The sequence below is a fragment of the Cavia porcellus genome, unplaced genomic scaffold (assembly GCF_034190915.1).
Source record: "Cavia porcellus strain 051 isolate PalLab524CR breed Dunkin Hartley unplaced genomic scaffold, mCavPor4.1 scaffold_45, whole genome shotgun sequence".
In the NCBI taxonomy this organism is placed as follows: Eukaryota; Metazoa; Chordata; class Mammalia; order Rodentia; family Caviidae; genus Cavia; species Cavia porcellus.
In genome coordinates, this window is record NW_026947528.1 from 3,036,268 (window position 1) to 3,059,241 (window position 22,974).

Consider the following 22,974-nt stretch of genomic DNA (forward strand, 5'->3'; position numbering starts at 1 on the left):
AAGCGCCTGCATTCAATCCCAGAACTGAGTTAAGAAAAAAAATTGGGAGCAAGCTGAAATGCTGCAGAACACGATCACCTCGTCTTTCTGGAGCAGTGTGCCCCAAGCAGCTTGAGCCTCCACATCTTTCTTGGGCACTTTGATTTTAAAGAATGATCAGTTCCATGAGGGATGGGGAAAGGAGGATTTTCATCCAAGAATACAAAGTCTCATTAACAATGGAGAAGAAATTTTCAATGATTACTAAACTGCCTGGTGACCACAGTTAATAAGAAGGATAGCTTTCAAAACTGCTAAACAATGGGATTTGCAGTTGTTGTCACTCTGAAAGTATTTGTAGGTTAGTAAGTTGGTAGACACATTAACTGGGTTGATTCTTTCTACAAAGGAGACATACATCAAAAACACATGTTACACCCCAAAACATTAATAATTATTGTGAATTACCAAAGGAAGATATCCTATACCTGTACTACCAGCACTCAGGGAGAGTAAGAAAGGAGGACGACAAGTTTAAACCCAACTTGGAGAGCTGAGTAAATTACTTAGAGATTGTCTCAAAAATTTAAAAAAAAAACAAATTTTTAAAGTGCATGGGCATATAGCTCATACAGAAATCCCTGGGATCATTGAACACAGTGTATTAACCACTATTCTGTTATGAAAACAGTAATCTATTTATAAAAGTGTTTTCATACTTTATTAATATCTACCTGTGCTACATTAAAATAAAAAAGAAAAATTGTTTGTTTGTTTGTTTGTTTTATTTTTCTTTGAGACAAGGTATTGCTATGTACTGCAGGCTGACCTTGACTCAACACGTATTTCAGGCTAGCCTTGAACTCCCTATGATCTTCATGTCTAACCCTCCCATGTGCTGGGATTACAGGCATGCACCACCATGCCTTGCAAGAAAGTGTTTTTTTTAATTGTTAAGAAGATAAAACCAAATGAAATAAAACAGAATAGAGTCAATCAAAAAGGAAGGATAATCAATGCACATCAGTTAAAAATAAAATCCAACAGTAGGGTGTGTGGCCTCTCAGCTGGTATAGAAAATGACTCAACACCTTGCTGAACTCCAAATTTCTCCAGATAATTGGGAAAATACCTAAATTTTGCAAGGTGTCTATTGTTAACATGTCTTGTCTAAGAAGCAATTCATATCATGTACCAGGGAAAGAACACAGAACTTTGATTTACTATTTCCAATGTCTGGAATTTATCCCAAGAAAAAAAAGATATATGCTCAATGCAGTTTTTCTAAGAGGAACTAGACTTGTGTGCATGGTCAGTAACAGGATAACTAAGTAAAACTCTACCTATGTATATAATATAATATTCAACACTACGCAAATACATAAATGATGTGAGCAGAACTGGGGAGTTTGGTTAGAGACAGCCGAATACGGACAAGATGGGTATTCTGCAGCAGGTTCAACAATGTGGGTGAATTATTTTTATTTGTGGATTTAAATTTTTAAACTGCTGATCACACTTCCTCATCCCTCAAAGCCCCATGCCACATTCACACTCCTCACAAATCTTAAACACCCAAGAGGTGCCAATATTAAAACAAGCAGAAAGCCCTTATCAATGGAATGGACTGGAGACAAAGCATGTGCAGGTAGAATAATAACTGCTGTCTTAGTATAACATCTAGGTCCTCTCTCAGTCTCTGCAGGGAGGTGATCCAAGTGGAATAAAATCTTCCTGTTGGGGTAAATGTCCGCAGCTCACTGACAGCAGAGGCCATGTGAGACCCTGAGCACCCCTGCCTACCGGTCCCACACCAGGGCTAGGCTCTCAACAGCACCTGGTGGGGGGGTGCGCCCAAAGGATCCCGGGCTATGCGCCAGGGTGGACCCCGACAGAGAGGAAGAAGGAAAGGAGAGAGGGCCCTGAAGACCTGAGGCTAGGTCGCTCCAGAGCCGCGCCCGCCGCCTCCCCGAACCCCCAACCAAGGGCACCTGAGCCGCTAAAATCCGGGCCACCGGGCCGCGCCGCCACTCAATACCGGCTGCCGCCCGCCTACCTGGCCCAGACCCCAGTCCCAGCCCAGCCACAGCCTAGACGGAGGAAGGAGGAAGAGTGCTCAGGTCTCCAGAAGGGGTCGCTAGCGGCAAAATGGCCACTCCGTGCATCCTCTGTGAAGCGAGGCCGGAGGCGGGGCGGGACTGAGTGGGATGCCGAGGCCAGTGGCTAGGGACCGTCCCTGGGCACTGGCCACCCAGGTTGGGCCGGGCGGAGTGTAATCTTCGCTCGCGGCCAGGGGGTGGGGCCAAGCGATGTGAGGGGCGGGGCCAGAATCTGGGACCCAGGAGGTGCAGAGCCCTCCAGGAGGCACGAATGAGGCAGTGGGCGTGGCAGTGGGGGTTAGGGTTTCTCTGACGCTGGGTGTGGTTGCAGGTTGAGCTTCTGGGAGACTGAGCCCCAGGCCTGCTGTGAGAGGAAGCAGAGGAGTGGACTGAGTCTGAGGCTTGGAATTTATAAACGTCTGGACTCAAATCTTCCCAGGCCTGACACCTTAGGCACACTGCTTCTCTTCTGGCAGCCTCAATTTCCACTATTGTTATTCTATTATTTTGCTTTGAAATATTGTGGGGTTTTTTTCTATTAAAAAAAGAAACTGTGATGAATGGCAATACTCATCTCTTGGCAGTGTTGTGAAGATCCAATGAAAACCCTGAAGAGCTCTTCCCATGGTTCCTACTATACAGCAAGTGCTCAGATGCCATTGTTTTTTGCGTTGTTCCTTCTTTTATTACAGAGAAATGAGTACTTTCTGTATCCCTCGTCTGATGTCTTCATAACTTAAAAATATGCTTACATGTTAATATAACATAATAACAAGCATATGTTGCACAGGTGTAAGGCTAGGGCCTCTCTGAGGTGCTTTACATACGTTAATTCTTACAAGAGTAGGAGTTAGGAATTATATTTATTTTCATAGCTGTGTGAGCTGAGACACCAACATTTAATACCTTTTCCAATGATAAACGAGTGTAAACAATTTTAACCCAGTGACCCTCATACCAACACTTCCGTTAACTAACGCATACTTGGCACAGCACTGCTACAGTTCTGCTTTGGATTTTTCACATGAGTGAGGCATGAAATTGTTCATGGGAGGTTGCACAGGTAGCTACAGGCAGTTTGTATCAGGGTTCACTAAAAGGTCAGATTTTATTTGTGTATGTGTGTGTGTATGTGTGTATGTGTCACACATAAACGATTTATAAAGTAGGATTAAAATGGCCATCTGCAGAGTCACGGGGAGAACTCAAAAGGGCCATGTTCTCCTTTGAGATGCAGAAGAATTGGCTGAAGGTAACATGGACTGTTCGTGGGCACTGTGTGAACACTTGTTGGCCTGATTTGGGAACTCAAGGAAGATTTTCTTGGGTGAGGTCCCAAGGTTAGAGAATGTACATGTTAAAGACATCAGCAACAGTGGTAGTCAGTGTGGAGCAGAGTAGAGAACCACTGTTGTTGTATAATTCTTACAGTTTGTTATCTCATATTTACATTCTTGTATAGTGCTCTAAGCAGTCCATGGTGGCCAGCAGAGTAGAGGGACAGCGCCAGGGAGGAAGGAGCCACAGACCAGATGGATTACCTAGCGTCATTCCTCCATGACCCATACAGATGAACCCATACGTACACTTTACTAAGCTCTTGGGCAACTCTCAAGCCCATCAAGTTGACAATGAAGTTAATCATCACATAGCAGAAGTTTTGTGATGTTAAAATTATAGGTGATTTACATATGTGCATATATACAGTATTTTGGGTATTTTCCACCTTTAAAATTCTATCCAAGATCAAAAAATGCTGAATTTTACATTATAGAAATAAACTTTCCTTAGGTAAATTTTATAAAATGAACTGAAAAATAAATGAACAAGAGTTTTAAAAACAACATGGTTTAAAAATACTCACAGGAAGAGCCAGAAATCTTTACTACCCTTTGAACAACTACTTGAAAGACAGTTAAACAATTTCTGAGTTAAACATGCAAGACTTGATATATTCAACTTCACACCAAGGATCTTCCCCTTGGAAATCAGTGCTACAGCTATACAAACACAAGAATGACTACAGCAACTTTATTTCTGAGATCAAAACCTGAAACACCACACAGGGCCTCAGCTGATGGACATATGAGGATCTGAGGTTCATCCACACAGTGGGAAGGAATGGCTCAGCCATTGACAAGGAACAGCACTTAGGAAACCTAACATGGCTATGAGGATTGAATAAACCCTACCAGCTCCCCCTAAAACAAAAACAAAACACCCTGCATCCTGTGTGATTATAGACCTGTCACCTCTAGAAAATACAAAGTGTTTTCCAGAGACAAAAAGCAGACACATTGTTTAGGATGGAAGGAAGCAATTATAAGGAGCCATAAGTAAAATGTGAAGGTGACATATACATCACCACTTTGGTGATGATTTTCAAGGGGCTCATGTATGACAAGACTCCTAGAGGATTTTTTGTTTGTTTTTAGTTTTAGTTTTGTTTATTTTTGGTACCAGGAACCAAATTCAGGACCCTGTCCTTGCCAGGGACCACTTTGCCACTGAGCTATATCCCTGGCTCATGTCAAGATTCATCCAATTTTGTATTTAAACCTGTTAGTTCATTGGATGTCAATTATAATGAAATAAAATTGCTTTTAAAACACTTCTCATCTGAGCTACCCACAAAAGGTTTATTTACTTATAGATTTACTAACAAGCAATTGTGTTTATTTATAGATTTATTTCTAAGCAGTTTTGTTTATTTATAGATTATTTTATAAGAAGTTTTGTTTATTTATAGATTTATTTATTTATTTATTTATTTATTTATTTTTGCTGTGCTGAAGATTGAATCCAGTTTGATCTTGGCCCTTTTATCATAATTTATTCCCAGACAGGGCCTTGCTAAGTTGCTAAGTTGTTTACATGGGGCTGGAATTTTATTACATTTATTAGCATTTTTATATACTGAAGTATAATAAAGTAACTAAATTGAGTAGTCTCAAGTAAATCAATAAATACAGCTTAACAAACAATAGCTGGGTGTGATGGTACATGCATGTAATCCTGGCACTTAGAAAGCTGAGGCAGGAGGATTGTTGCAAATTCTAGGTCAGCATAATTTACATAGTGATTTGAAGGCCAGCCTGAACTACACAGTAAGAACCTCAAAATGTAAATTAATAAAATAAACTCTGGACTAAGGCAAGGAATTATCTTCTAGTCCAGAACATGGGCATCTTCAGAGGATTTACTTTAGAAGGTGTTATGGTTTGTATCTGGGTGTCCCCACCAAAGCCTCATGGAGTCTCAGAGGCAGCTAAACCTAGCATCTGTGATTGGTTCATTGTTTAGTGCTGTGATTGATGATGAAAATGCTTTACCTTCTTGGGGGATTTGAATTACCAGAGTAAAAGAGGACTCATCTGTCCATTTTGTGAGAGAAGTGAGAAAGTCTTGTAATTTGAAAGGAAAGCACCACCTGTAGCCAACAGGTGCAAAAAACATTCAGCCTCCCAAAGTTGATTCATGCAGGCACAAATCACTGAGATGTGCTGTGTCTCCATCCAATGGCACATTTTAAGGCAGGAACTGAACAGCACTGGAGAGAACAGGGGTGCAGAGCAGAGTCCTGTCCCACAGCTCCCATCACAACTATATATGGAACCATCCTTAGACGTCACAGGACTAAGAAAAGAGCTTTCTGCAACACAGAATGCTACAAAAAATTTCAAGATTTCTTTTCAAGTGTTTGATTCACAGTACCGTTTGAAACAGGAAGGAACTGGGACCCTCCCTAGCCTTCATGTTGAGCATGCACAGGAGAGCTGTTTGGAGACTGCTGTGTATGATTGTTGGAGGGAACTATTCCCAGGGCCAAAGAGATGTAGGTCTAGAGGTGAAAAACTCATACCACAGCAAAGTTTATCATGGGCTAACCAGTGTGCTGAGAGTCTCAATTGCAATCCAGTGCTTCCTGACACCAGGGATAACACCAAGCAAGGGCATTTGGATGCCAGAGTGGCCAGTCTGGTGAGGGGCAGCCCTGCCTGACACAGCTGAGCAGAGTATCCCTCTGGAGCTGGACCCCCAGCAGGTCCACCTCACTTCCTGCTTCAGGTCTGTCAGCAAGGACATCACACAGAAGCATGGCAACACAATTGAAGTTTGCTCAAATTAAATCATTTAGCTTACTTTTGAAGAAATGATTGAAAATTCACAAGTCTGAGAAATACAAGACTGACAACAGCATTCTGCATGTTGTGTAAATAAACTGACCCTTTACAAGTCATGGAAATAATGCCTGTGGGTGAGTCTGCAACGGCAGAGGTGTGAAACCACATGCATGCAGGTTTCACAATTGCAAAAGAATAACTACAAATAAATGTTACATGGACATGACTTCCCTTTGGAACTGCACTACAACAACCTAGATTTACTGAGCCACCTTAGTAAAGACAAGGCAAAACCTACCAGGTGATTCCATCACACAAATATGAGGGTTCAGGAGCTCTGCTTCATGCTAGATGCTGTTGCTGTTTGGCAATTTCAAGGTGTTTCTATCTGCACAAGCCATCTCCACCCCTCTCAGCTCATGATTGCCTTGGTGTGGATCATACTATGTCTTTACATAAAATTACATCATGATTTCAGGATGGGTAGCAGTCTCTTGTTTACTGGAAATTATTTTTGAAGTTTGGGTATAAGAATCCTTAGACCATGTGTTTAGCAAGTTGAGGGGAAATGAGATTGTTTGAAGTAAATGTAGGAAACTCGTTTTCAGTGGCATATTCAGTTGGTACTGAAGCACATATGTTATGGGTAAACAGGCATGAGTCAGGGTTTGCTATACAAAATGCTGGAAGGCACAGCAGTGTCCCCAAGTTCAGTTTCTGCTTTGCTTCCCTCATTCTACCAAGCTGGAGAGTGGATTCTCAGAATTGAAGCACATAGGGTTTGAACTACAGTAGAAATCTGTAAAAACTTCTGTTAACTGGGGGGTGAAAAGACAAAGAAATGTTATTTTGCAAAATGCAGTTCTAAATATATGCTTAAATAAACAAAGAAGCCAGAAAAAAATAACAACATAAAGAAATATAATGACAATATTGTGTTTTGTTCCAATGCCACTGCCTCAGTCTCAAAGATAGGAGCAAAATTTGCAGAGTGGAAGGGTCACTGAAGACAGTGGTCTTCGTGGTCTTCATCCCCAGAGGTGCAGAGTGGGTGCCCTGTCCACTAAGCCAGATGAATTCAGGATAGCACCTGAATCCTGGTGGAGGCTGAGACCAGTTCCCAGGAACAGAGGCCCCCGGGGCTGAGGAATCAGAGATTTTGCTGCATCCTGGATGCTCTGCCTTCCATTGCCTGCAGGGCTGCAGCATGGATGAGGTGGGGAAAAGGCTGTAAGGCAGGCAGTGCTAGGCTCCTGTGCATGCTGCACATTCCCTATGATGCCTGACAGCAGGAAGATTCAGCACTTCCTTGCTGGAGAAATAGACACTGAAGCAAATCTCTTGCTGTCCTATGGCAGTAGCAGGCACAGGTCAGCATGGTGGCTTTTATGGTAGGAAGGGCAGGGACATCCACCACAGCAGGATCCTCATGGCTTTATGTGTTGGAATTTTTAGAAGTTAGTCATGAGAGATGTGTTGGCTTGCTGAATACCAAGCCTCTTTATTGTATACTTACAGAGATATTTGAAGTGTCTGTATTGTGCATAATTTTCAAGATATATAATGAAATTAACTCATCCATTTTTGCATACCTATTCAAGAAATTAGCCACAATTAAATATTAACAGATTTGAATAAAAGGAATATTGAATAGAACACTACAAATAATGCAATGGAATGGAAAAATGGAAAAAAACCAAAAAGGCTTCAACCCAGGTTCAGTGCTCTGCACTCCAGGAGCTCCTCTCTTCTGTCCTCACCTGCTATTCAGGCCTGGGTCTCTTCATTACTGAGTGGAGAGAGGGCCAGGCTATGAGGTCTTCTCTCATCTCAGGTCGGATCCAGGACATGGCCTAGGACATGGCCTTCTTTCAGCATTTTCTGTGAGTATAATTTTATAATTGACTCAGCAGGGTTGCTGTGGTACATTGATGGTTTCTAACTATCCTCACTCATAACTGAATAAAAAGAGATCACGGGTGTCTCTCAAACTCATTTTTTTATAATGAGGCCATAGAAGTGGAATTTCCAGGTTAAATGTATATAAATTGAATTTCCTGATCATAAAATTGACACTAAAACTCACAATAGAGTTGGAACCTGGAAGGGGAAGCCCGGGGCTGCTCAGATCTCTATGGAAATCTGAAGTAGGGGGAAGATGGACGATGCAGATGTGGAGGACACCACGGCACCTAGTAGTGTACTATGTGCAAGAAAGGCTTAGGTCCAGGACTCCTGATCCATCAGTCAGCCTCTCAGCAAACAGCATACATTGCATGCTGGATAAGAGAGGACTGTGGTGGCCCTGCTGCCAGAGCTCCTCCCTGCAGTCCTGAGGCCCCATTTCTCACTCAGGGGAACTCTGTACAAGAAGATCAGCATGTTTCAGAGCCTACCCTGACTGAATGTCTTCCACCCAGGTGAGATCTCAACTGCCACATGTGGATTAACCACAGCTTTGGAGCAGGACAGGTGTTTACAAGAAGCAGGTCAGGCAGTGGAGACTCTGCAGGCAGGCAAGGGTACAAAGCCTGAAATAAGACACCTGGCCCTACCCTGCCCTAGTGTCCTCCAGGAGTAACTTCACCCTGCAACAATGTGCTTTAAAAGACTAAATAACTTAACAGATTACTCACAAAAATATTATACTGTAGGGGAAGTTTGAAGATACAAAAGTAAATTGCTATGTCCCTAAGTTAAATGTGATGTGACCTTAATTGGTACATAATATCCTATGGTGTCCCTGACCCACACCCTCAGAAGAATACACACCATTTGACATAGCATTAACAAACACATGCAACGAGTCAGCAATCATAACTGCTTAATAACAACAACAAATGCCAGGATACAATAAATGCTCTGATGACTTGTATGAAGTGTATACTAAAGAATAAATACTGGATCTGGCCATGTTGGGACTTAGGCATCTGAGCAAGAAAACAATTCTCCTGCCTTCCTGGCAAGCACACCTGGTGCAAGGGAGGAGGAGAACCAGTGAGCATCTCCCGTGAGCCTACTGGTGCATGGGCTGTGAACTGTACATCCCACTTGCCCACCCTTGGTTAGCAAGGAGAGGCAGAATTCAGAGCATCTCATGGGAAGATGACTGTGTGCAACATAGAAACTATGGGGGATTTCTTTCTATCTTGTGTTCGAATACAAATGCCTTTAATTTTTTGCTGTGTTCTGATTATTTTATTTTTTTGCTCTATTCAGTATTATCTTTTGACTGGTTTTAAAATGTTCTGTGTTTGTTTTGATTTCACTATAACTAGTTGAATGGAATCCAATTGTGAAGATAATGAGATATACTATGGTACCTATTACTGTTATCATGGACACTGCTGTGAAGTTCTGTACCAATTTCCCTGCATTGTCTCAATTTGCTTTGTTCTGTTTGCTCTGTTGTATTTTACTACATTCAAAATAAAAGTTTGAAAAAGAATGAATACTAATCATTTTTCACATCTTTCAAGGGAAGGGAACCACCACCAATTCCTTTTAGATGATGAAGTCACCCTGATGACAAAGCCAGACCACAATTCATTAAAAAAATGGTAATGCTCTAATTACCAATATTCTTAATGAACATACACAAAAATATTCAACTAAATGTTCATCAGCTAAATTCACAAGCACATGCAAAATTTAAACACCGCAATAAACACTGGGTTCACCCTCAGTGGTGCTAGAATGGTTCCACTTGCACAAATCATTCAGTGTCACTTGCCACATTCACAGCATGAGGCACAGCTAACCCCTCAAGAGATTTGGAAAAATAAGTTAGAGAAATTGAAAAGTTCACCATCCTTTCATGATAAGAACCATTCACATACCATGTGAAGGAGGAATGAATCTCAGCACAGCAAAGAACAGACATGACAAGCCCATCGCTGACATCATGCACAGAGGCTGACAAGCTGCAATATTTGCTTCTCAGGTCAGGAACAAGACCAGGCTTTGGACTCTTTTCAACACACTACTTCAAGTCCTAGTCCTAGAATTAGTCAACAATAAGAACCCAAAAGTTTACCAAATCAGAAAGGAAGAATTAAGAGATGTCTATGTTTCCTGAGGACACAACATTTCATATAAGAAACTTAAAACTCCACTGAAAAACTTGTAGAACAAATGGACAAAGAACTTCAGTTTCAAGGTACAAAATCCACATGTCATAATCAATTCACATCTATGTGCTTCAAACAAACTGCAGCCCCAAATACAAGGAACACAATTCATTTCATAATTCATCCAAAAGAATTAATACTCATGTAAAATTTAAACCAAACTCACCTGTTCTGGGAAAATTGTAGAAATTGAAGCAATGAGTAAAGTGGCACTAAGAGAAGAAAAGACAGATTGTGATGGTGGATGGGAAGAATTCATGTTGTTATAATGTACATGCTACCCAGAGCAACCTGGTGTTTAAATGCCATTCCTGTCAAAATATAAGTTCCATTTTGGCACTGATAGAAAAAACAAAATGATAATGCACAGGGAAGGACAAAGAGTCATCCTATAGCCATCGAAAAAACATTAAAGTTAGAGGCAACAAAAAACATAGTTTTCTGGTATATAATAAAGTGACAACAGTCAAAAGGGTCCTATACTGCAAGAACTGGACCACAGATTAAAAAGGACAGCCCAGTAGAGAAAAACTCATACAGTCACTAGGAATTTCGTTTTGTTTCTCCTTTTCCTTCCCTTCCCTCCTCTCCCCCTCCCCCTCTGCTTTCCTTTATTTCCCTTTCCTTTAGTTTTCTTTCTTTGTCTTTTTCAGTTTTTGGTCAAGTTCTTCCTGTGTAGCTCTGGCCTAAGCTGAACTCAGAGTGTGTTGCAGGCTTGTCTGGAACTCCCAGGAATCCTGCTGCTTCAGTCTCCTGAGTGCAGGCATTGCAGGCATTTTCAACATTCCATGCTCAGCCAATGAGTTTTTAACAACACTATGATGAAACCAGGTCTGGTGGAGTGTCTTGTAATGCTAGCAGTCTGGAAGGCTGAGGCAGCAACATCACAAATTTAAGGACAGCCACTTATCCAGAACCTGGATGAAAATAAAAAGAACTTTAAATGTGGAAGGCCATGGAGCTAAGTGCAAATCTCAGTATTCAATCTGTAGAAACTGAATGCAAAACAAAAAAAACTTGGGAAGTCCAACAGTAGAAAAAACAGTATTTTACACTGTCCTGGCTTTCTGGAGGGCAGTGTGCCCCAAGTGGCATTAGCTTTCACACTTTTCATGTGGTTTGACTTCAAAAAATCATCAAAATCCATGAGGGATAAAAAAAAATAAACAGAAATTGCTTCAAGGACATCAAGTCTCAGTCCCAGGGCAGAAGGCATTTGCAGTGATATTCTGAAGCACATGATGACCACATTTACAAAACAGAGAATCTACAAACAGTGTTAATGGGATTTTCAATCTTACTTACTTTTTAAAAACTTCCATTTAGGAGGTTGATACATATATACCTTAACTAGATCCTCTCTTTCTGCAAAGTGTCTAAAGATCAAAGCCAAATATTTCATTCTATATGTACAAAATTACTGCTGATTACCAACTCAAGATAATGTACATTTGCAATCCTAGCACTCTGTGAGAGGGAGGGAGATTGAATAAGGAAAGGTTTAAGCCTCACCTGGGAAACTTACAATCTTAGTGAGATCATGCCTTAAAATTTGTAAAAAGATTCACAAATTTTACAAATGTATGAAAATATAGATCATTAAGAAATCATTGTGCACAATACAGTAGCCAATGTTATTCTCTCATTATTCTTCTGTATTTTATTCTTTTACAGACTTAACAGTACCATCTTTTATGTGGACCTTATTAATGTGTACTTGAGTTACATTAAAATAAGACAAGAAAGTCTTTCCAAAAAACAGTAATCCTATGCTCAAATCCTACTTCCATATACAAAGTTAGTACTAAAATAAAAGAACCATCAAATTCTCTTTATACTATGCTCTCCAAATCCTAAGAGTGTATATTCAGTAGCATATCTACATTCATCTCAGTTAAAAGGTCAAAAAAATTGAAAGAGTTCGACTTCTTGGCAGTGGATCAATGTCTACCTCATGGTAAACCTAATGCTCAGTGTGCTGACTAATGTACATATGTAAGCAAAATTCATCAAGATTTGATTTGTCGATTTATAGGTGATTTTTGTGTCTTTTTAAATGTTTTTATAATGTATTATTTATTTCAATTTATTTATTTTTGAGACAGGATTTTTCTATGAAGTTTAGGCTTTCATTGAAATCACATTGTAGCACAGACTGACGTCAACCACAGCAATCTTACTGCCTCAGCCTTGTAACTTCTGGCATTAGAGATGTTTACTACCAAACCTGGCTCTCATTTAGTTTTTAAATTTTTCCAAAATTAAATTACCCAGGATTATGTGATATTTCATAGTTTATCAGGTGAGTTATACAAAATGAAATCAGAAAGCACTGAAAATGCACTGAAGGAGACACAAAATCCTCACCAACACTAAACATAGTGTAACATAACATAACATAACATATTATAACATAAAAAACACAACAAAACAAAGCAAAACAAAATAAGAAAACAGGGTGGGAGATTTAGTTCAGCAGTATAAGTGCCCACTTGGCATACCTGAGGTCATAAGTTCAATCCTCAGTACCAAAAAGAAAAAAAAAACCACCTAACTCTGATTTTAAAAAATGCTTGCAAGTGTACCTTAACAGTTTGTAAGCTAATCATACACAAGACTTATAATCTGGCAATTTTACATCTAAGTATTTTTCTTTGAAATAAAATCTATGTCCACTCAAGACCATGTATAAGAATGGCTGTGGCAGCTGGCTTTCCAGGGCCAACCCAGAAACAGAACAAATGGGATCAGTAGATGGGTGACAGATGCATGAGCAAGGTGCAGTTGGCAGGTTCAGCCCAATGAGAGTGTGTGGTGGCTCCACTACCAATAAGCAGCAGTATGTGGAGAGCCCAGCACAGAGACACTGCTTGAAAGAGACCAACCAAGAACATTGAAAGTGAACAAGCTCAGCACCATCACCTCTAGGAAAGGCAAACTACCCAGCAGGGACACAAAGCCCATGGTCTGTTTGGGATGGGAGAACAGGAAGTGAAAACAGTGACTAGGAGACAAATTCCCCAGGAGGGATGCCCACGTGACCTCATCAGCACGGGGTGATGATGTCCACGGCCTTGCAAAGTCTCCCCATGCCCTCAACACCTGCTGCCCCTCCTCAAGGGAGGTCAGAGTACAGAGCACTACAGTGTGTGGCTGAGGTAAACATGAGTAAAACTTGCTATGAATCCTCCTTTCCTGGACACATGGATGCTATAACATGAAACATTTCATATCCTTCAAGTAAAATTATTATGGGCATTATGGGAACATCTCCATGCTCCTTAGTGATAATGAAAAGAAACTAACATAAGTCCAGAAAAGATAGTCAAAATAAAATTTGAGAAATCTCTAAATGAAGAAACTGTGCACCTCATCCTCAAGGGAAAGGATCTTTTGGAGGGAAAAGTCAAATAACACACACATTTTGCTAGTTTTTTAACTTGCTGTTTCTAAGAAGGACACAGATTAGCTCACAATAAAAACAAAGGAGGCATCAGAGGGGGAGCTTCAACTGTGGACCCCAGCATATGACCTCACTTCCTTGGTGATATGTCCAAACAGAACTCTGAATACTCTGGTCACCATGCACTGTGGTCTGGTGATAGTTGGCCTTCATAGATGGCTGGCTCTAAAGAGTGAACAACGAACATGCTACGTTGCTTTCCCAGGGCTAGTGGCCCCAGCATCAGGACCCCGTGTCAGGGAACCACGTGGGAACGTATGGAAAGGATGGTTCACTTGGTCCAGATGCTTCAGGAAGCTCAACTGGAAACACCCAGCTGTCAGCAGCTCAGGCCAGGACTCATTGGCACACAGAGGTGCCCAGAGGCACCCAGAGACAAGAGGAAGTGCAGAACACATATCCCTAGGCTCAACCACCAGCCACTCAGAGACAATGAGTCCAGGACTAGTTCAGATACAGGGAAGTTAAGTTCTCACCTGAGCAGCCCCATGAGACTTGGCCCCCTGTGTATTCAAGTTCTGGCCATTCAAGCACCTCAGTCTCAGTTTACAACACTGAACTGTGGGGTGCTGAGTGGATCCAGAGTGCAGGGTCACTGAGGATGTAATGGGGACTCCAATGCAAGGGATTAGCTGTGGCCTTGGCCCCATGAAGACCTGCTAAGGAGGCTGTCCTGATTCCCAGGGATGACCTTCCACCCACCTCACTGACACACACATAGTGAAAACTGTTCTGTTCTTTGGAAAGGAGATTGGAGAGTCACTCTAGGGGTTTCAAGGTATGCTCAGGGGAGGACTTCTTAGGAATGGCAAAGTGTCCATGGCCCACAGGTATCACGGGAAAATGGGTGGGTGTCATCAAGCCAAAATATACATGAAAACATCCTGTGTGAAGACACTTTTCTGAGTATTGTCCATGATCTTGTAATCAGAACAGGTGCAACCACTGCCCTTTTGAGTTTTGATGTTCTTTGAAGGCCACAGCGTCAGAATTGGCAGCAGAACAGATATTGTTCACCTCAAGGAAGTCTTTCTGTGTCCAACGCCAACCTTAGAAGTGGTTACAGACCATGTAAGAAGGAGTTCTACCGCGACCAAGAAAACTGCGCAGATCTTTGCCTGAACTAGACACTGCAGAAAGGTGGGATAGACATCGATGACTCCTCACTTCTCATATATTCATGGAGCACCAGCTCTGAGCCCTTGAGTGCAAAGACATTGCAGATATCAGTCTTTGCCTTTGTTGAGCTGACCTGCAGTGGGGAAGGGCAGGGAGAAACTGTCATGCTTCCCTGAAGAAGGGAGTGGTGTCATACCAGTAAGCAAGGACTGCCTCCAACGGAGCATTCTGTCAGCCTCTCAGGGATCCCAAGGACCACACTGCCATACTGTAGTTGGAAGAGGGTGGGAGTAGACACTGAACTTGCTGGGCTAGAGACCCATGTGCCTCTCCCTAAGGTAACCTGTATAGGTAATGTTAGAAGAGAGGCCAGACCTCTTGCTTTGCTACCTCCCTGTTTGCTCCAGGTCCGCATCTCCTGTCCTTGAATCCTCACTGGAGCTGAACTCCAAGGTGGCTTCCCAGGCCAAGCTTCTCATGGACCAGCTTGAGCCTCCTAAGTCCCTGGTGCCTAAGTCACAGGGTAAGGATCCCTGGGATGTGGGTTGTGGCTTTGAGAGGAGGAATGTGCTAGGGAACTCAGCAATGTGCCCAGATGATGGGAGACACAGGAACATGATCACCTCAGCAGTCAATGTGGGGATGCAGTCTGGGAGGCTTTCATGGGGCTGTATTCATGCACACAGCTGCCTCTGACAGGCAGTGGGAAGCTTTGGCCCTGAGAAGTCCCTGGAAAGTCAGTGATGTTTCCTTCCCCTGCAACTGCAGAGGCAATTCCAGTGCATTCTGAATTTGCACCCACAGTGCTCATGCCAGCTCCACCTACAGCTCCCTCACCAGCTCTGGCCCCACAGCAAGAGCAGGCACATGTTTTCCTTTCTTCACCAGCTGCAGAGCTGGATCTCCTGGTGGCTCCCCAGAAGGAGTCATCTCTTTACCTCTACCTGTAGGCAGCTCTTGACCCACACCTGCCATTCCCCTCTATTCCAGATTTACATATCATTCTATTTATTATTATTCTATTCTGGAATGTGAGTGAAATAATTATTGTAAATGAAATTTAAGGGTTTATTCTTGTTTCAGTTGACGAGGTTGGTATGATTTAGTGCATTCTCCATATTGTGAAACTTTCACCAGTGTCCTCTTCCAGAGCATTTTCATCAGCTCACTACGCAAAGATATTTTCTTTTATTTTCCTTCCTACTGTATCCTGGCCACCACTCATCCTATGTCCTTGTAATTTACCTTTCCTAACTTTTCCACATCACTGCAGTTGTGTTTCTCCTCTTCCTTACCCTGCTGTAAGTAACTGTTTAATCTCGCTGTGTCTGAGAAGGGAAAATCCAGACAGATTGCATTAATTTGTCATGCATGTATTCATGGACTCTTGTCAGGGCATAGAAAAAGAATTCAGGAATTTTTTGTAATTCTTAGGATTCTTTGTTTTGTTAGTTATGTTCCTGACTTTATAGCCATATACACATCAAAACTGCTCCATGTTTAATTACATGTAGGTCATTTCATATCCATTTCATATGAAAGAGACTAACACACTTTCTTTTGTTACAGAGCAGCACCATGGGAGTGTCACACCCATGTTTATTCTTTAGATATTTCCAATGATAAATTATTAATTTTAATTTATGAGCACTTAACATGAAAACAATCACAAAAGTAAAGTATTGTAGTTGTAATACAACCATTAAAATGTGAGGCACTGTGTGTTCCAAGGAAAGTCTATAACCCAGTATAGAAAGTGCAGTGTCGCAGGCAGCATGTCCATTGAATTCCCCTGTGGTTTATCTCCATGCAATGTCATGAATATGGCTGCCTATAGCCTCTTCTCTGGACAGAGTAAATTTACAGAAAGTCTGTCTCAGCATGTCACCACCCATAAGTTTTAGTTCTTACCCAGTAGTTCAGTCAAAGAACAAAACACATGAACACAGCCCAATTAAGAATGGGCTGTGTTCATAAGAAACATAATGGTCAACGAGGCAAACAAGCTGGAGAAATGAGCACTGGGAAACAGCAGAGGCATCAATCCCAGGTAGTAAAAACCAGCCCAGAACTCGAATCCACCAGGCTCCTGGCCAGGCTGGGGTAGATGGTGGGGACCCAAGAGCTCTCCATGACTCCTCAGGGGCTGGGGTGCTGTCTTCAATCACAGATCTGCTGTGTCATGGTGTAAACCCCTGCAGCCTTCACAGAAGCCAGCTGATTGGTTGCTCCAAGCTATAAATGCTCCAGGCTGAAGTTATTCCCCCAAGTCCTGGCTGCACTGTGCTGCCATTGGGGCCTGGGCAGCAGGAGAGTTTAGATCACTGATTCAGCAGCCACTGGGTTTCCCACAAAGAAATAGCTGAGCACGTGGGTTCCCCAGTATGAGCTAAGGTGTAGGTCCTGAATTCCATGGATGATAGAAAGTTTTCCCATGGTCTTTGAACCAATTAGGCCTATAATGTGTCACAGGCTTGGGGCAAGGCATCAGTGACAGTGAGTGGTGAGTTCTAAGTCCAGGCCTTGCCCTGCCCAAAGGACTACATGTGACAATGACAATGTGAGGTAACCCAAAGATGATGGCCTTAATAGGGATGGTATCAAATTACAGGCATGTGTAGATAGGGACAGTGCCCAGGTGAAGAGAACCCCACATGACACTCTAGTGCCTCACCCCCAAGCATGCTAGAATCTCCACAGTAAAGGACTATGTGTGCTATTCCATTCCCAGTGGACATTTCAGAACCAGTGCCCAAAGAGGGACAATGGCAGGCCCAAGGCACAGGACATGGGCATAGTAAAGAGGATGGGGGAGAAGTCCAAAAGAGAAAAACCTCTTAGCACAGGACCCATCTCACTCCCATAGGCATTAGAAAAGCAGCCCACAAGCTCCAGGGACCTGATCATAAACATATGGGACTGATTTCAAGCAGCATCCCAAGGGATATACACACACATGCACACAAACACACACACACACACACACACACACACACACACACGAACACACAGTGATTCCATGGGCACCCACTGGGTAGCTCAAAGGAAAAGTAATATGATTCATTCAATCTACATGCCTCAAATTCTCACCTTATTCCTGGGCTGAACTAGGCTGGCACCAACACAGAACAGGACAATATGTCACTGGCTACCCAGAAGCTGGAAGGCTGGAGGAGAGGGATAAATCACTGCAGATTGTAGTGGAAGAGAAGACCCAGGACTATATCCCAATAAAGCAAGGGCACACAGAGGTCAAGGTCACTACATGGGGGCATCTGAACAGCCTCACTGAGATGGAACTGATGCCTGAACCTGAGACATGCAGGCCCTAATGCTGTACAGATTTGAGTCTGTGTGGCAGAATAGAGGACCAACCATTTAGAGATTCAAAGTCAATTTTTTTTAGTCAAGAAAGAGATGAGAAGAGAGAACAGAAGGCCTGGTGAGAATAAGGGAGGGGAGGAGTGGGCGAGGGACAGGGGTGGGGGCAGAACCTCACATCTGCTATAGCACACCAGTGACCACTGATGATTGCATGGCTGCAAACTTAGGTACAACATGTAAACTTCAGTTCTCTCAGGTTCTATGGGTTAGGAATTCAGAAGGCACTGCTGCAGGATCCACCATAGTTTGTCCTGACCAGGCTGCAGGCTCAGTGGAAACACTGCTGTGGCAGAATCTGTTCTCAGGCTCTCTCTCTTGCTAACAGGCTGGAACTCAGTTAGGATGGAGGTCTGATGCCTTGTCTGCCTGTTAACCTTTTTCTCTGCAAAGAGTCAGCCTCTCCTCAGGGAAAATGCAGAGATAGAGACTTAGAGAGGAAGACAGAATGAAACAGAGAGGAAGGAAGGAAGAACAGAGGAGGGAGAGAGCAGGAGGTTGCTCACAGTCATTTTATGGGTGAACCTTGATAGTCACATCCCATTACATCTGCCATGTTGTGTTATTAAGAACAAGTAAGGAATTGGGGAGAGAGCTCAAGTCAGAGCACTTGCCTACCATGCCTGAGGACCTGGGCTCAATTTCAGCCTGGCTAATACAAACCAGAACAAACCACACTCAAGGAATGAGCTACTCAGGAGGTGGCTATCAGAAGGTGAGCTGTCAGCAGTTGAGCACCCTTGCCATGGGTGTGGTGACTCACACAGGTGTGAATGTAGGCACAGTGCTGGTTGATTTGGGGGTGCATCTGCATCCATAGTGCTTGCTTAGCCTGTGTGAAGTCCTGACTTGAGGCCACAACACCAATACATAGAAGAAATTGAGATGCTTAGGGAACATAATGATGGCTGATCTGATGAACTTCTGCCCCCTCATGATGCCACCAGGGAAACATGTCCAGGAGGTGAGTGTAATCTCCACCACAATACAGCAGGAACCAGGCCTGTGTGCACTGTGTTCACCTCCCTTCCACCCCTTCATGGAAGTGACCTCTAATTCTGTATACTGTGTACACAAGACACCAGCCCACAAGGTTTAAAAGTGTCATCTCTCACCTCTGATGATGTCCTTAGGAAGCAGATGCCATAGTTCCGGGGGACACACTGGAAAGGAACTGAGAGGCATGGTGTCTTGTCTAAGTCGACAAGGGAAGTAGGAAGGAGGAGTTGGGACTAAAACTAGGTCTCCTCAGACCGGGGACCTTGGATTCTTTGTGGTTTTTCCTTTCCCATGGGAAAGCTTTGCCTCTTGCCAAGGATCCATCACATGGGTGGAGCTGTTGTCTTCACTCTGAAGGACAGTGGGCAGTCATTCCATGTGCTTCCATGGTATCCAGAGCAAGAATCTCTGGGTGATGCCAGATGACCCAGTTCCACACAGACATCATGGAGGGAGCTGGTGGGTGCCTTAAATCATCAGTGTACTAGGCACTGACCATGATGCAGTGACCAGAACAGATGCAAACACTGGTCTCTTGTGCTTCCATATTATGAAGGCCACACAGTCACCCTGTAGAACTGACCAGGTACTACCCACCTTACTGTGAGTGTCCCTAATTCTTGGCCTCTGTAGACATGGACATAAAATAGGGGAAGGGGAGACCCATGAAGGCACACAGAATGGGGGTGATGCATCCATATATGAACTGAAGGTGGAGGAAAGGCAGGTAGGAAGCACTCCCACTATCCACTCACTTTTCAGATAGTTATAGAGCAGCACCCTGTTGAGCCCCCATGATTAAAGTAACACTGCAGACTCCACCCTCTTTCTCACAGAGGCAATATGCCACAAGGGTGGTAAAGGGAGTTGCATTTCAGGCTTCCTGAAGAGTGGAGGACAGGTGGTCACAGCACTGTCCAGGGAACTCTGTCAGCAAGTGAGGGCTGATTATGGTTAGGGCACAGGATACACTGGGAGGGCAGTTTGGGAGGGAGGCCAGACCTGTAGTGCTGCTTACAACTGTCCTCCTCAGGATCAGAGTTTCCCTTCTTGGCTCCTGGCAGGTGCTGCTGAGGAAGGTGGGACAACCAGCCCAACCAAATATGATTGAGTTGGACCAAGCCTAGCTCACTGAAAATGAGAACTACAGTGAGAAGTAATTGGCCTGGGTCTGTTGGTTTCTGAGGAGGACATGGGACACTTTAGAGGGAGAAAGACTGTCAGACTTGGGGCCTCCTGCAACACAGAGGCATACAGAAGTGAGTGGAGTGAGGCAAAATGGGAAGGTTTCCTGGGGTTCATTAGTGCACAGAGCTGTCCCTGACAGGCCCTGGGAGGCTATGGGGCTTGCAAGGAGCAAGGACAGTTGGGTATTTTTCTAAGGCAGGGCTGGTACCGGACTGAGCTCAAGGTCACCTTGTAGATCTTGTGCCAGCCTCACCTCCAATGACCTCACCAGCTCTGGGATCAACCTGAAAATCAAGGTCAGATACCCAGTCTGGTGGAATTCCAAGGCAGATCTGTCACTGGTTCCATGGCAGGTGTCCTCAGCTCCACTTAGAGCTCAAGTCCTGCAAAGTACTGGCCCTTCATTTCCCCTTCACTTTGCCTCTTCGATTTCTCTCAGTTTTCATTTCTACTCTTAAATCTATAGTTCTTTGAAACATTAAATTCTAAGATAATTTAATTTTAAATTAAATTATTAGTTTCCACATGTTCAGTTGAGTCACAGGTAAGCACATTGTCATTTGGCACAATCTAAATCTGTATATCTGTCTAGTTCCAGCTTTCTGCTCAGTATTGGACACATCCATACCCCTGGTCTCTCCTGCTAGTCCCCACCCACCTCTGACCTTTCTCTCACTGTGATTTACTACCCTGGGTTTTTCATATCAGTGCATCGGATTCTGTTTGGCCAAACATTCCTGGAGGAGACTGGATGCTATTGCTGTTTGACAGAAGAGAAAACCACAGATAGACAAAGTCTATAGGGAAAATGTAGAGACCATTGTGTATGTACTCATCTTTTCATGTCAGAAAATGTTTTAGATGATTTCAGTGATATAAAGGGAACTACAAACGGCTGATTCATTGCATTTGAAAAACGACAATAATGCAAAAATCACAACAGGAAACCTTTCTTTACAACCAGTAGTCAGATAGATGGTTTTTATTACAAGTATGAAAGATGTCTCATGAGTCCATTTTGTGAGGGAAATGATAAATTCTTCTAACTCAAAGGGAATAACCAGGGCCAACAAGCAAACAAAACACTGAGCCTCCTAAACCTGATACATGCAGGCACACATCCCTGAAATGTGCTGTTTCCCCAACCACTGACACATTTTAAGGCAGGTGCTGAACAACAATGGGAAGAACATGGGGGGCAGAGCACAGCCCAATCTCCTAGCTCCCATCCAAGCTCTTAACAGCCTTCAGTAGAACTTCTAGGACCAAGAATAGAGTTTTCTCCCACACAGAATGTTGCACAAATATTCAAAAGTTTGATTCACATTACTCATTGAAGCAGGAATGAACTGGGACCCTTGCTAGCCTCCACGTAGAGTGTGCACAGGAGAGTTGTCTGGAGGATGCTGTTCCCTGCAGCTGGGGGGAACTTTGCCCTGGCCCCAGGGCCACAGAGCTTCAGGGTTAAGGATGACAAACACATGGCATGACAATGTTTTCCCTGGGCCAGCCAGTGCACTGGGCATCTCCACAGTAATCCAATGACTCCCAAATCCAGGGACAGCACTGAGAAAGGGCTTTGGATGCCTGGGTGGCCAGGTGAGGGGCAGCCCTGCCTGACACAGCTGTGCAAAGTGTGTCCCTCTGGATCTAAACCTCCCGCAGATCCTCTTTATTGCCTTCATCAGGTCTGGCGGCAGGGATGTCACACAGAAGCACAGCAACACACTTGAAGTTTACTCAAACTAAAACGTTTAGCTTCCCTTCAAGAAATGACTGAAAATGCACAAGTCTGGAAAATCAAGGATGAGAACACTGCTCTGCATTTTGTATAAATAAACTGATCCTTTACAAGACATGATGGTAATGCCCATTGGTGGGTCTGCTATGGCAGAGATGTAGACTCTCAGGAATACAGGTTTTGTAACTGCAATAGAAAAACTTCAAATAAATGATGCATGTGCATGACTTTCTGTTTGTATTGCACTGAAGGAAGGGGGATGGAGGCAGCAACCTAGATTTACTGAGGTTCCTCAGTAAATCCAGGGCACAGTCCACCACAGGATTCCATCACCCAATTGTGAAAGCTCAGCAACTTGGTTCCTGCTTGTTGCTGCTGTTGCTTGACAATTTTGAGGTGTTTGTATCTGTTCCAGCCATCTCTGCCTCTCTTAGCTTCTGTCCCCAGACTATGTGTAGATCAGACTATGTGTTTACAAAAAGTTCCATCATGATTTCAGGACCAGTGGCAGCGTCTCATATACTGGAAATAATTCTTCAAATTTGGCCATAAGAAACCTGATACAATGTGCTTGAGAGGATTGAGATTGTGTGATATACATGCAGGAAACTCATTTTGTCTGTGGCAGACTCAGCTGCTACTGAAGCCCATATTTTTGAGGGAAAAAGATATGAGTCAGAGTGTTGGAAAGCACAGTAACATCCCCAAGTTCAGTTTCTGCTTTGCTTCACTCATTCTACTAAGCTGCAGA